Source organism: Dermacentor andersoni, chromosome 7 (assembly GCF_023375885.2).
Source record: "Dermacentor andersoni chromosome 7, qqDerAnde1_hic_scaffold, whole genome shotgun sequence".
Classification (NCBI taxonomy): Eukaryota; Metazoa; Arthropoda; class Arachnida; order Ixodida; family Ixodidae; genus Dermacentor; species Dermacentor andersoni.
This window is the reverse complement of record NC_092820.1, coordinates 133662337-133677287: the sequence shown is the minus strand read 5'-3', so window position 1 is coordinate 133677287 and position 14951 is coordinate 133662337.

The window sequence follows — 14951 nt, the reverse complement described above, 5'->3', positions numbered from 1 at the left end:
AACCAGCTAAAGCACGCTGCCTCAGCGCGTACAGTCCTGCTTATAGTTTGTGGCAGAATGCATGCGCTTTCATTTTGATGATGAAATTGCGACGAATGCCTTTTTGTTGCGTAGTAATTCATAGGTAGGTATAAGACTGTCTTTTTGTCCTTGTCATCTTGAAATTTTTGACTTTCTGTAATGACAAAATTACGGAGCTGCACTGTGGCAGCAAGCCATAGAAAAGTTGCAACAGAAGCCCTAAAGAAGTCTGAAACCATGTTTTTTTTTCAGGTTGGTCCCCTCGGAACTTAAAAAATTCTTTTCGCAGAGCAGGCTATCTTTCCCCATTCCCTGGAAGTTTATAGCAGCAGCAAATTGTCGACAGCTTCGGACAACAAATTTTCGCGCCTGGAAAGCTCGCGCCCGCATCTTTATTAGCTCTTCCAGCGATATAAATGGGCGAGTGGTGGTTGTCGAATTATGCCTACGGTGAGGTAACGGTTCATTCTTCGTTTACTGGCAGCTCTTTTCAAATGTTTGCCTCCAACTTGCAGTGAAGGGGCTCTGCACTACATTGTAGCAAGTCCACGATAGAGACAAGCACTGAAAATATCCAACTCATGCAACTAGAAACGACGAGGATGAGATATTGCCAGATATCCCAGTGTCTTACGATAACTCCAGGTCACATGGCGCTCACACTTTGTGGAAAAGGGGGATGTACTACGTGTATTGCGGTGGAAACTGTAGCGTTTGAGGCTTGATATAATCTTTATTATGATTCTTTATTACATTTATTTTACAGCACTTATTATTTTATTCATCTCTCCCAGCACACTAAATCTGCACGCTTAGAGTGTCGCCTGGCATCGGCGAAAACGCCGAGAGTAAGTGGGGCTATACTAATACAGGTACAATCAAATTAGGAAGACCCTCTAAGCTTTAAGACGCTTCTTCACCAGAACGGGAATTGGCCTCCCTGAAGGGGAGGCCAAGGGAGACCAACGACTCATTCGATTAACCAATGACCCTCAGTCCCGAGCACTTGCTGAGCATCTGCCCAAGGCGGCGGTCACACCTGTAATGCAGCAGAGGGTGCTAAGGATCTCTGGACCTAGACAGGCCGCCAATAGAAACTGACCCTTGCAATGTTTAACACCCGAACTCTCTCGAGTGAAGCTAGCCTAGCAGGACTCTTTGAGAAACCACCAGGCATTGTTTAAGATATCAATCGGCTCAGTGAGGTTAGAAGAACTGGTGAGGGTTATACAGTGCTGACAAATGGCCACGTCCTCTGCTATAGAGGACTACCAGATAAGAAGCAGTTCGAAGTAGGCTTCCTAATTGATAAGGACAGCACGTAACTCTGACTAATTATACAGCATTATTGAGAGGGTAGCAGTAGTCATAATAAGGCTGAATAAGAGGTATAGAATAAAGGTAGCACAAAGCTATGCTCGAACATCCAGTCACGATGATGAAGAAATAGAACAGTTCTATGAAGATGCTGAATTAGCGATGCGAAAAGTGAAAACTCAGTATACAGTAGTCATGGGTGACTTCAATAGAAAATTGGGGGAAAAGCATGCAGGTGAACAAGCAATTGCCAACTACTGCGTGGATTCTAGGAACACGCAAGGAGAGATGTATGTAGAATTCGCCGAAAGAAATAAGCTGCGAATAATGAACACCTTCTTCAGGAAGTGTGGGAGCAAAAAGTGGACCTCGAGAAGCCCCAATGTTGAAACAAGAAATGAAATTCGTTTCATACTTTGTGCCGATCTCAGCACAGTGCAGGATCTACAAGTGTAAGATACGGTAAAGGGCAGTGATCACACGTTAGTGAGGGCTAAGATTCACCTCAATTTAATGAGAGAAGCAGTTAAATTTGTCAAGAAGAAAGAGCCAACCTAGACGCAATAAAGGTAAAAGTAGGCCAATTCACAGTGGCACTTACAAACAAATATGGAGCCTTAGATTAGAGAGATGATGATGACATAGAGGTAATAAATGAAACCGTAACTAGGCTAGATGCAGAGGCAGCAATTGAAGTGGGAGGCAACGCACAAAGGCAAGCTCTCCCAACTAACAAAGGACCTAATGAAGAAGCGACAAACAATGAAAGTGCCCATCTCAAGAGATGGTCACTGGTCAGCAAGGCGGAAATAAGGGATATTCGAAATCATAATGCGACAAAGACTGAGGAAGCAGTAAAAAATAGGCGCAGCCTGAAATAGGTGAGAAGGAAACTTGGTATAACACAAACCAAGATGTATGCACTGAAAGATAAGCAGGGTAATATCATCAGCAATCTTGAATATATAGTAAAAGCAGCGGAAGAATTCTATAGTGACCTCTACAGTACTATGAGCAGCCACGATAGCTCCATTCGAAGCACCGATGAACAGGTTGCCCACTCCTCCTATAACTAGCGATGAGGTCAGAAGGGCCTTGAAGACATGAAACGGGGAAAATCGACAGGAGAAGATGGAATAACAGTCGATATAATCAAAGATAGAAGAGATATAATTATTGAAAAAGTGTAAGCTCTTTATACGAAGTGTCTACAGACTTAAGAGTCTCAGAAAACTAGAAGAATGCAAAGAATACTAATCCACGAAAAGGGGGACGCTGAAGAATTGAAAAATTATAAGCCCATTAGTTTACTTCCAGTATTATATAAAATATTCACCAAGATAGTCTCCAATAGAATAAGGGCAATAATGTACTTTAGGAAAACGAGGGAACAGGCAGGCTTCAGGAAGGGATACTCTACAATGGATTACATCCATGTCATCAATCAGGTAATCGAGAAATACACAGAGTACAATCAGCCTGTCTATATGGATTTCATAGATTATGAAAAAGCATTTGATTCAATAGAGATACCAGCAGCCGTAGAGGCATTACGTAATGAAGGAGTACAGATCACTTACGTCAATATGTTTGAAGATTTCTACAGATTGCACAGCTGCCTTAGTTCTACAGAAGAAGAATAGCAAGGTACTTACAAAGAAAGGGGTCAGGCTAGGAGACTCAATCTCTCCAATGCCATTCACTGAGCGCTTGGAAGAAATATTCAAGCTAATAAATTGGGAAGGCTAAAGAGTAAGGATTGACGGCGATCATCTCAGCAATATTCGGTTTGCAGATGACATTGTTCTGTTCAGCAACACTGGAGACGATTTACAACAAATGATTGAGAGCCTTAATCGAAAGAGTTTAAGAGTGGGGTTGAATATTCATATGCAGAAGACACAGGTAATCACGAATAACCAGGCAAGGGAACAAGAGCTCACGATAGCCAGTCAGCCTCTAGAGTCTGTGAAGGAGTACGTTTACCCAGGTCAATTAATCACCGGGAACGCTGACCACGAGTAGGAAGCTCACAGAAGAATAAAAATGAATTGGAGCGCATACGGCAGGCATTGTCAGCTCCTCACTGGAAGCTTAACATTATCATTGAAAAGGAAGGTGTACAATCAGTGGATTTTACCGGTACTGACATATAAGGCAGAAACGCGGAGACTGACAAGGAAGCTTTAAAACAAGTTAATCACCGTGCAAAAGCGATAGAACTAAGAATGGCAGGCTTAACGTTAAGAGACAGAAAGAGAGCAGGTTTGGATCAGACAGCAAGCGGGTATAGCCCATATTTTAATTGACATTAAGAGAGAAAAATGGAGCTGGGCAGGTCATGTAATGTGCCGGTTGGATAACTGTTGGACCATTAGGGTTACAGAATGGGTACCAAGAGAAGGAAGACGCCATCGAGTACGATGAAACGAGTACGATGAGTACGAGCGATGAAATTAGGAAATTCCCGAGCGCTAGTTGGAATCGGTTGGCGCAGGAAAGGGGTAATGAAAATTGCAGGGAGAGGCCTTCGTCCTGCACTAGACATAAAATAGGCTGATCATGATGATGATGATAAATACACGTTTTTCACACGTTTCACGGCGACAGAAGTGAAGTTTCCCGAAAGAAAAGGGCACGAACAAAGCAAGCTTGCGTCCTTACTGGGCGCCATGATTATTTATTATCATTCTTCTTATTCTTGTTCTTAGTGTTGTTGTTGCAAGGAATTCTTGAATTATCAATATCGCCCTATTTTCACGCGTTACAAGATGTGTTGGCCCTGTTTTTGCTGGAATGAACAAGGCAGTTTATTTTCTTATCTGGTTATTATAGGGGTCGCGTCCTAAGGGATCAGTAGTCAAATGCCAAAGACTAATAATCAACGTCACTTTTCGCAGTTGAGAACATTTTCAAGGGCTGAAGGGAGGTAAAAGCGTGTCGTAAGTGCGGTGAAGGAGGTAGTTAGCTGCACTCGAGGAACAATAAGAGCTCTTGGTATCGAATTTTGCAGATATGTGGTGTTACGTTTCGCCTACAACGCGCGGTAATGCCGGCGCGGATGCAACGGACGCCGGGGCTTTGTTCAAAGCGGCGGACATTTTGGCCCGTCCGACGCCGCCGCAACGCCTACCCGCCAAGCGTGCCCAGGCGTGTTTCAGTGCCACGTGTCTTCGTGTGTGCGTGTGTGTGTGTGTGCCCTCGCTTGTCAAAGCGCGGCAGCCGGGGAGCGGAGTTCCCCGAATGAGGAGCCTGGAGGTCTCTCGGCTCAACTGTTCGCGCCGTCGTGTGGGTGAGGGTTGGCAATGCGTCACTACACTCGGTTCAGCAGGTCTCTCGGCCCGACAGTTCGCGCCGTCGTGGGCTCCTGCTGCGCCGTCCCGTGACCTTCATCCCGTGACCTTCCCTCCTTCCCTTTTTGACCGCGACGCCGAGGGTATAAGAGCAGCTGCCCCCGGACGCCAGAGGAGAGGCTCCGATTTGTACTGTTGAGTTACGTGCTCTCCCGTCTCTCCAATTCGGTCGACCTGACCGGCCGCTCTTTTGCTATGTTAGAATAAACAAGTTGTTCTGTTACCAGTCTTCTCATGCTTTGCCGGGACCTTCGGATGCTTCCAGTGCCCCAGGCCGCCAGGCCAACGCTACCCTTGGGGCGGGCTTGCGACCCATTGGCAATAACGGGCGTCAGCACCGAGACCCCAATAACTCGGGCCAGCGGTACGATTACAACATCTGGTTGCCAGCGGTGAGATCGCGACAACGGAGGCCAGCAGCGAAGAGATGCGGTTGAATGTATGCTGAGCAGCACAACGACCATCCGGGAGCAGCGCAACGAGCCCTGTGTGATGACTGGTTGCCTGCAGCGGAACGACTGCGCTGAAGTCTTGGCTGCAAGGTTTGGTGAGTGCGGGACTTTCTTCTTCTGAGTTTTGCCAGGCTTTTGTTAGTGTTAGAAACAGAGCTGGTAATTGTGGTTGTCGTTGCTACCGGGTTAGTTTGCGGCAAGACAATAGTAGGCAGTAGAGAAAGCAGCATTCAGAGCAGCCATGGATTTGAAGTCGTTGCGCAAACCGATATTACTGGAGCTTGCAAGAGAGTTGGGTCTGGATGTCTCAGACAAACTCAGAAAACCAGAACTGCTAAGGGCTATTCTTGAGTTAGAAGCTGAGGATGACGAGCTGTCGGATTGCCTTGAGACCATTGAGGAGCGGGCAAAAAGACATGAGCGCGAACTTATAGAACAGAAAGAAAAAGAAGAGCGTGAACACGCTTTGGAAATGAAGCGTCTCGAGTTAGAGATGGAACGCGCTCGTAATGGAAGTCAGGCACACGGTGCAGGAGAACGAGTATTGTTCAAAATGACTGACCTGATGCGGCCGTTTAAGCTTGGAGAGGACATTGGTTTGTTCCTGGTTAACTTTGAGCGAACGTGCGAGAAGCAGGGGTTCTCTCGGGAAACGTGGCCACAGCGCTTGCTCACTTTGTTACCCGGCGAGGCGGCCGACGTAGTCGCTCGCTTGGAGAGAGAGGAGGCAGAGGATTTCGACAAAGTGAAATCGAGTCTGCTAAAAAAGTACCGGCTGTCAGCGGAGGCGTTCCGTCGGAAGTTTCGGGAAAATGAGAAAGGCAGAAGTGAGTCATATACAGAGTTTGCGTACAGGCTTATGTCAAACATGCAGGAGTGGCTCAAAGAAGAGAAAGCGTTTGGTGACCACGAGAAAGTTCTGCAGTGTTTCGGGCTAGAACAGTTTTATAGTCGGTTACCTGAGAACGTGCGGTACTGGGTCTTGGATAGGCCAGACGTTAGTACGGTGGCTAGAGCCGCTGAGTTAGCCGAGGAGTTTGTGACGCGTCGGGCTCGCGGAGCTAAGGACGGTCAAAAGGGTGAATTTGGCTCCAAGTTTGAGAGGCCAAAGTTCACGCCCATGAGAGCAAAGGGGGACACACGTAGTTCGGATGCGAGTGAAAGCAGTCCGACCGAACGTAAGGAGACGGCGGCAACCGAAGCCGAACGCAGAAAGCGGTTCGAGATGAGGCAAGTGCGCGTGTGTTATACGTGTCAGAAGCCGGGTCACTTTTCGGCGCAGTGTCCAGAAACAAAACCAAAAGTGGTGTTTTTGTCATTATGCAGCACTGACGAGAACATCAAGCTTCTCGAGCCTTACATGCGAGACCTCCTCGTGAACGGGAAAGAGTGCCGAGTGCTTCGCGATACCGCAGCTACGATGGATGTAGTTCATCCCTCTTACGTAGAGCCCTATATGTTCACGGGCGAGTGCGCATGGATCAAGCAAGCAGTGGAAGCTCATAGCGTGTGTCTGCCGGTAGCAAAAGTGCTTATTGAAGGACCTTTCGGAGCACTTGAGACGGAGGCCGCAGTGTCATCTATGCTGCCCCCCCAGTACCCGTACCTATTTTCGAACAGGTCCGATCACCTCCTGCGCGAGAAGGGGCTTTTGTTTGGTGAGGCTAGCGTTCAGGCCTTAACCAGATCGAAGGTTCGGGAGCTCGCTGCAAAGGCGGTAGTTGCGGGGCCGACGTTGTTGAACGATGAGAAAGGGTCAGAGGCGCAGCAAGCTAGTATTCAGAGCACGCCCGAACGGGATAAAATTGAGCCTGTAGCGTTAAAGGCACCAGATACTGGAGAGGAAATTCCCGATGCGGGAAAGTTAGTCGAGCTTCCGGGACTAGGCTCAGTGACGAACAGGAAAGACACCGATCAAGTCATTAGTGACTTAATAAGTAAAGCATCGCTGTCGCCTGAGCAGAAAACCGAACTACACCAGCTCTTACAAGAGTTTCAAGGTCTGTTCTCTGAGAGGCCTGGCAGGACTTCTGTCCTTACTCATGACATAGAACTTACCTCCCCAGAGCCAGTACGATCCAAGGCGTACCGGGTGTCACCCCGCCAGAGCGATATTATGGAGGCTGAGGTAAAGAAAATGCTACAGCTCGGTGTTATTGAAGCGGGTGAGAGTGATTATACCTCCCCTTTGATTTTAGTTGAGGTACCGGGCAAGGAACCTCGTCCTTGCGTCGACTACCGCAGGCTTAATTCCATCACTAAGGATCAAATTTATCCGATCCCTAACATCGAGGAGCGCCTTGAGAGAGTGAGTAGCGCTCAGTTTATTTCCACCCTAGATCTTGTCAGGGGTTATTGGCAGGTTCCACTTACAGAAGAGGCTAGTAGGTATGCGGCGTTCATTTCACCAATGGGGACATTCCGTCCTAAAGTTTTGAGTTTTGGTTTGAAGAACGCGCCATACTGCTTTTCAAGCCTCATGGATAAAGTGTTGCGGGGACAGCAAGAATTCGCTTTACCGTATCTAGACGACGTAGCGATATTCTCCGCATCCTGGCCGGAACATATGGCGCACTTGCGGGCAGTGCTAACCCGCCTGCGCGATGCGGGCTTGACAGTCAAGGCTCCCAAGTGCCAGTTAGCACAGGCCGAGGTTGTCTACCTCGGACACGTGATTGGTCGGGGTCGTCGCCGCCCCTCTGAAATAAAAGTGGCCGCTGTGCGAGACTTCCCGCAACCGCGCACGAAGACCGATATTCGGTCGTTCTTAGGTGTCGCCGGCTATTATCAGAGGTACATTCCCAGGTACTCTGATATCGCGGCTCCCTTGACGGATGCTCTAAGAAAGACAGAGCCGCAAACAATCGTCTGGGATGAGACGAAGGAAAGAGCTTTTAGCGCCCTAAAGAGCGCCCTAACAAGCCAGCCTGTGCTACGATCGCCCGACTACACAAAAGGGTTCGTTGTTCAGTGTGATGCTAGTGAGCGAGGCATGGGCGTTGTACTGTGCCAACGGGAAAATGGAGAAGTAGAACACCCCGTCCTGTATGCTAGTCGTAAGCTGACCAATCGTGAGCAGGCGTATAGCGCCACCGAGAAAGAGTGTGCGTGTATCGTGTGGGCCGTTCAGAAATTGTCATGTTACCTAGCTGGCTCGAGGTTTATCATTGAAACGGGTCACTGCCCTCTCCAATGGCTGCAGACCATCTCTCCCAAAAATGGCCGCCTCCTGCGCTGGAGCCTCGCTTTGCAACAATATTCCTTTGAGGTGCGTTACAAAAAGGGGAGTCTCAACGGTAACGCCGATGGCTTAAGTCGAAGCCCCTAACGTGGGAATCAGCCTCAAAATTGCTTGTTACTGATGTTTTTCTTCCTGAGGCAGGATTTTTTTTAACTTATTGCTTTTGTGTAGTGTTTCAAAGTGATGATGTGCTTTTTAGTGCAATTTTTCCGATTTGTGGACGCGTTCTGAGTGCTGCTAAACTACTGTAAGGAACTAGGCAGCAGTATAAAAGGGGAAAGAGCCTGGCAGGGCTTAGTGAGGGTTGTGCCGTGCTTGCTAACTGAGCGGTTGACTTTTGGCGTGGTTCTAACGCTTTCCGGAAACGAGAACAAAAATGTCAACTCTCCCGAAGTCACTTTGCAGTGTCCTGTGTGCACCTGAACGTGAGAACGAGGCCTTCTCTGTGCGCTGCGCTCAAGAAACGCCCAAGGACGCCCAACTTCGGTTATGAGCATCATCGAGCGACATCCCTCCGGACAGCGGATGCAGTCCCCTGACCATCGGGATCTCCTTCCCCCGGCGGGGCGGTCTGTTACGTTTCGCCTACAACGCGCGGTAATGCCGGCGCGGATGCAACGGACGCCGGGGCTTTGTTCAAAGCGGCGGACATTTTGGCCCGTCCGACGCCGCCGCAACGCCTACCCGCCAAGCGTGCCCAGGCGTGTTTCAGTGCCACGTGTCTTCGTGTGTGCGTGTGTGTGTGTGTGCCCTCGCTTGTCAAAGCGCGGCAGCCGGGGAGCGGAGTTCCCCGAATGAGGAGCCTGGAGGTCTCTCGGCTCAACTGTTCGCGCCGTCGTGTGGGTGAGGGTTGGCAATGCGTCACTACACTCGGTTCAGCAGGTCTCTCGGCCCGACAGTTCGCGCCGTCGTGGGCTCCTGCTGCGCCGTCCCGTGACCTTCATCCCGTGACCTTCCCTCCTTCCCTTTTTGACCGCGACGCCGAGGGTATAAGAGCAGCTGCCCCCGGACGCCAGAGGAGAGGCTCCGATTTGTACTGTTGAGTTACGTGCTCTCCCGTCTCTCCAATTCGGTCGACCTGACCGGCCGCTCTTTTGCTATGTTAGAATAAACAAGTTGTTCTGTTACCAGTCTTCTCATGCTTTGCCGGGACCTTCGGATGCTTCCAGTGCCCCAGGCCGCCAGGCCAACGCTACCCTTGGGGCGGGCTTGCGACCCATTGGCAATAACGGGCGTCAGCACCGAGACCCCAATAACTCGGGCCAGCGGTACGATTACAACATCTGGTTGCCAGCGGTGAGATCGCGACAACGGAGGCCAGCAGCGAAGAGATGCGGTTGAATGTATGCTGAGCAGCACAACGACCATCCGGGAGCAGCGCAACGAGCCCTGTGTGATGACTGGTTGCCTGCAGCGGAACGACTGCGCTGAAGTCTTGGCTGCAAGGTTTGGTGAGTGCGGGACTTTCTTCTTCTGAGTTTTGCCAGGCTTTTGTTAGTGTTAGAAACAGAGCTGGTAATTGTGGTTGTCGTTGCTACCGGGTTAGTTTGCGGCAAGACAATAGTAGGCAGTAGAGAAAGCAGCATTCAGAGCAGCCATGGATTTGAAGTCGTTGCGCAAACCGATATTACTGGAGCTTGCAAGAGAGTTGGGTCTGGATGTCTCAGACAAACTCAGAAAACCAGAACTGCTAAGGGCTATTCTTGAGTTAGAAGCTGAGGATGACGAGCTGTCGGATTGCCTTGAGACCATTGAGGAGCGGGCAAAAAGACATGAGCGCGAACTTATAGAACAGAAAGAAAAAGAAGAGCGTGAACACGCTTTGGAAATGAAGCGTCTCGAGTTAGAGATGGAACGCGCTCGTAATGGAAGTCAGGCACACGGTGCAGGAGAACGAGTATTGTTCAAAATGACTGACCTGATGCGGCCGTTTAAGCTTGGAGAGGACATTGGTTTGTTCCTGGTTAACTTTGAGCGAACGTGCGAGAAGCAGGGGTTCTCTCGGGAAACGTGGCCACAGCGCTTGCTCACTTTGTTACCCGGCGAGGCGGCCGACGTAGTCGCTCGCTTGGAGAGAGAGGAGGCAGAGGATTTCGACAAAGTGAAATCGAGTCTGCTAAAAAAGTACCGGCTGTCAGCGGAGGCGTTCCGTCGGAAGTTTCGGGAAAATGAGAAAGGCAGAAGTGAGTCATATACAGAGTTTGCGTACAGGCTTATGTCAAACATGCAGGAGTGGCTCAAAGAAGAGAAAGCGTTTGGTGACCACGAGAAAGTTCTGCAGTGTTTCGGGCTAGAACAGTTTTATAGTCGGTTACCTGAGAACGTGCGGTACTGGGTCTTGGATAGGCCAGACGTTAGTACGGTGGCTAGAGCCGCTGAGTTAGCCGAGGAGTTTGTGACGCGTCGGGCTCGCGGAGCTAAGGACGGTCAAAAGGGTGAATTTGGCTCCAAGTTTGAGAGGCCAAAGTTCACGCCCATGAGAGCAAAGGGGGACACACGTAGTTCGGATGCGAGTGAAAGCAGTCCGACCGAACGTAAGGAGACGGCGGCAACCGAAGCCGAACGCAGAAAGCGGTTCGAGATGAGGCAAGTGCGCGTGTGTTATACGTGTCAGAAGCCGGGTCACTTTTCGGCGCAGTGTCCAGAAACAAAACCAAAAGTGGTGTTTTTGTCATTATGCAGCACTGACGAGAACATCAAGCTTCTCGAGCCTTACATGCGAGACCTCCTCGTGAACGGGAAAGAGTGCCGAGTGCTTCGCGATACCGCAGCTACGATGGATGTAGTTCATCCCTCTTACGTAGAGCCCTATATGTTCACGGGCGAGTGCGCATGGATCAAGCAAGCAGTGGAAGCTCATAGCGTGTGTCTGCCGGTAGCAAAAGTGCTTATTGAAGGACCTTTCGGAGCACTTGAGACGGAGGCCGCAGTGTCATCTATGCTGCCCCCCCAGTACCCGTACCTATTTTCGAACAGGTCCGATCACCTCCTGCGCGAGAAGGGGCTTTTGTTTGGTGAGGCTAGCGTTCAGGCCTTAACCAGATCGAAGGTTCGGGAGCTCGCTGCAAAGGCGGTAGTTGCGGGGCCGACGTTGTTGAACGATGAGAAAGGGTCAGAGGCGCAGCAAGCTAGTATTCAGAGCACGCCCGAACGGGATAAAATTGAGCCTGTAGCGTTAAAGGCACCAGATACTGGAGAGGAAATTCCCGATGCGGGAAAGTTAGTCGAGCTTCCGGGACTAGGCTCAGTGACGAACAGGAAAGACACCGATCAAGTCATTAGTGACTTAATAAGTAAAGCATCGCTGTCGCCTGAGCAGAAAACCGAACTACACCAGCTCTTACAAGAGTTTCAAGGTCTGTTCTCTGAGAGGCCTGGCAGGACTTCTGTCCTTACTCATGACATAGAACTTACCTCCCCAGAGCCAGTACGATCCAAGGCGTACCGGGTGTCACCCCGCCAGAGCGATATTATGGAGGCTGAGGTAAAGAAAATGCTACAGCTCGGTGTTATTGAAGCGGGTGAGAGTGATTATACCTCCCCTTTGATTTTAGTTGAGGTACCGGGCAAGGAACCTCGTCCTTGCGTCGACTACCGCAGGCTTAATTCCATCACTAAGGATCAAATTTATCCGATCCCTAACATCGAGGAGCGCCTTGAGAGAGTGAGTAGCGCTCAGTTTATTTCCACCCTAGATCTTGTCAGGGGTTATTGGCAGGTTCCACTTACAGAAGAGGCTAGTAGGTATGCGGCGTTCATTTCACCAATGGGGACATTCCGTCCTAAAGTTTTGAGTTTTGGTTTGAAGAACGCGCCATACTGCTTTTCAAGCCTCATGGATAAAGTGTTGCGGGGACAGCAAGAATTCGCTTTACCGTATCTAGACGACGTAGCGATATTCTCCGCATCCTGGCCGGAACATATGGCGCACTTGCGGGCAGTGCTAACCCGCCTGCGCGATGCGGGCTTGACAGTCAAGGCTCCCAAGTGCCAGTTAGCACAGGCCGAGGTTGTCTACCTCGGACACGTGATTGGTCGGGGTCGTCGCCGCCCCTCTGAAATAAAAGTGGCCGCTGTGCGAGACTTCCCGCAACCGCGCACGAAGACCGATATTCGGTCGTTCTTAGGTGTCGCCGGCTATTATCAGAGGTACATTCCCAGGTACTCTGATATCGCGGCTCCCTTGACGGATGCTCTAAGAAAGACAGAGCCGCAAACAATCGTCTGGGATGAGACGAAGGAAAGAGCTTTTAGCGCCCTAAAGAGCGCCCTAACAAGCCAGCCTGTGCTACGATCGCCCGACTACACAAAAGGGTTCGTTGTTCAGTGTGATGCTAGTGAGCGAGGCATGGGCGTTGTACTGTGCCAACGGGAAAATGGAGAAGTAGAACACCCCGTCCTGTATGCTAGTCGTAAGCTGACCAATCGTGAGCAGGCGTATAGCGCCACCGAGAAAGAGTGTGCGTGTATCGTGTGGGCCGTTCAGAAATTGTCATGTTACCTAGCTGGCTCGAGGTTTATCATTGAAACGGGTCACTGCCCTCTCCAATGGCTGCAGACCATCTCTCCCAAAAATGGCCGCCTCCTGCGCTGGAGCCTCGCTTTGCAACAATATTCCTTTGAGGTGCGTTACAAAAAGGGGAGTCTCAACGGTAACGCCGATGGCTTAAGTCGAAGCCCCTAACGTGGGAATCAGCCTCAAAATTGCTTGTTACTGATGTTTTTCTTCCTGAGGCAGGATTTTTTTTAACTTATTGCTTTTGTGTAGTGTTTCAAAGTGATGATGTGCTTTTTAGTGCAATTTTTCCGATTTGTGGACGCGTTCTGAGTGCTGCTAAACTACTGTAAGGAACTAGGCAGCAGTATAAAAGGGGAAAGAGCCTGGCAGGGCTTAGTGAGGGTTGTGCCGTGCTTGCTAACTGAGCGGTTGACTTTTGGCGTGGTTCTAACGCTTTCCGGAAACGAGAACAAAAATGTCAACTCTCCCGAAGTCACTTTGCAGTGTCCTGTGTGCACCTGAACGTGAGAACGAGGCCTTCTCTGTGCGCTGCGCTCAAGAAACGCCCAAGGACGCCCAACTTCGGTTATGAGCATCATCGAGCGACATCCCTCCGGACAGCGGATGCAGTCCCCTGACCATCGGGATCTCCTTCCCCCGGCGGGGCGGTCTGTTACGTTTCGCCTACAACGCGCGGTAATGCCGGCGCGGATGCAACGGACGCCGGGGCTTTGTTCAAAGCGGCGGACATTTTGGCCCGTCCGACGCCGCCGCAACGCCTACCCGCCAAGCGTGCCCAGGCGTGTTTCAGTGCCACGTGTCTTCGTGTGTGCGTGTGTGTGTGTGTGCCCTCGCTTGTCAAAGCGCGGCAGCCGGGGAGCGGAGTTCCCCGAATGAGGAGCCTGGAGGTCTCTCGGCTCAACTGTTCGCGCCGTCGTGTGGGTGAGGGTTGGCAATGCGTCACTACACTCGGTTCAGCAGGTCTCTCGGCCCGACAGTTCGCGCCGTCGTGGGCTCCTGCTGCGCCGTCCCGTGACCTTCATCCCGTGACCTTCCCTCCTTCCCTTTTTGACCGCGACGCCGAGGGTATAAGAGCAGCTGCCCCCGGACGCCAGAGGAGAGGCTCCGATTTGTACTGTTGAGTTACGTGCTCTCCCGTCTCTCCAATTCGGTCGACCTGACCGGCCGCTCTTTTGCTATGTTAGAATAAACAAGTTGTTCTGTTACCAGTCTTCTCATGCTTTGCCGGGACCTTCGGATGCTTCCAGTGCCCCAGGCCGCCAGGCCAACGCTACCCTTGGGGCGGGCTTGCGACCCATTGGCAATAACGGGCGTCAGCACCGAGACCCCAATAACTCGGGCCAGCGGTACGATTACAACAGTGGCGAAAAACATGGCCTATCCACATGAGTAGGTAAATGACCGTGGTGAAGGAACTGTATTTGCTAAATCTTCTTTTTAAGAAGTGTTTGAAAGCACTAATGTGTGGGCGACGTTCTAAAGAGGAGAGCCAAATGCAGCCATTATTATAGTGCGTGGCCTAATTTCAGGCAAATGAAATTCCCGTTGGAATTGCGCGACACAGCTTTGCTGTAAATTTGCCTGGGATTCTTCAAGGTTACGCAACTATTCTATCTTTTTGAAAGTTGTTTACAAAAATTTCATTAGAGATTGCGAAATTTACCTGTGTTAGTTTCAGGCAGCTTGATTTAAAAGGAGGAAAGGTTGCTCAGATGAACTCTTTCTAATTCTTAGCCTACATAGTCCTTGCAGCGAATAATGTTCATTAGTAACTCCAGAATTCTGGGGACAACGAAGAGCCTTTCTTAGAAGCTGATTATTTACACGCATGAGACACGCCACAGTCCTCGTGATGCTCTCGACCGGTGGTCATTTATAACTTCGCTTTGCATTTTACCTAACGTTCATAAACATTGTGTGTTCTCCTAGTCTAAGTGGTCTTTTGTCCCGCTCTGCGTAATGTTTATAAAAAAAGTTATGTGGATCACAAGCGCGGTTGAAATCTTTTTAAGCGAAGATTTCTGTGCTGTTTGCTTTGATCGACGGTA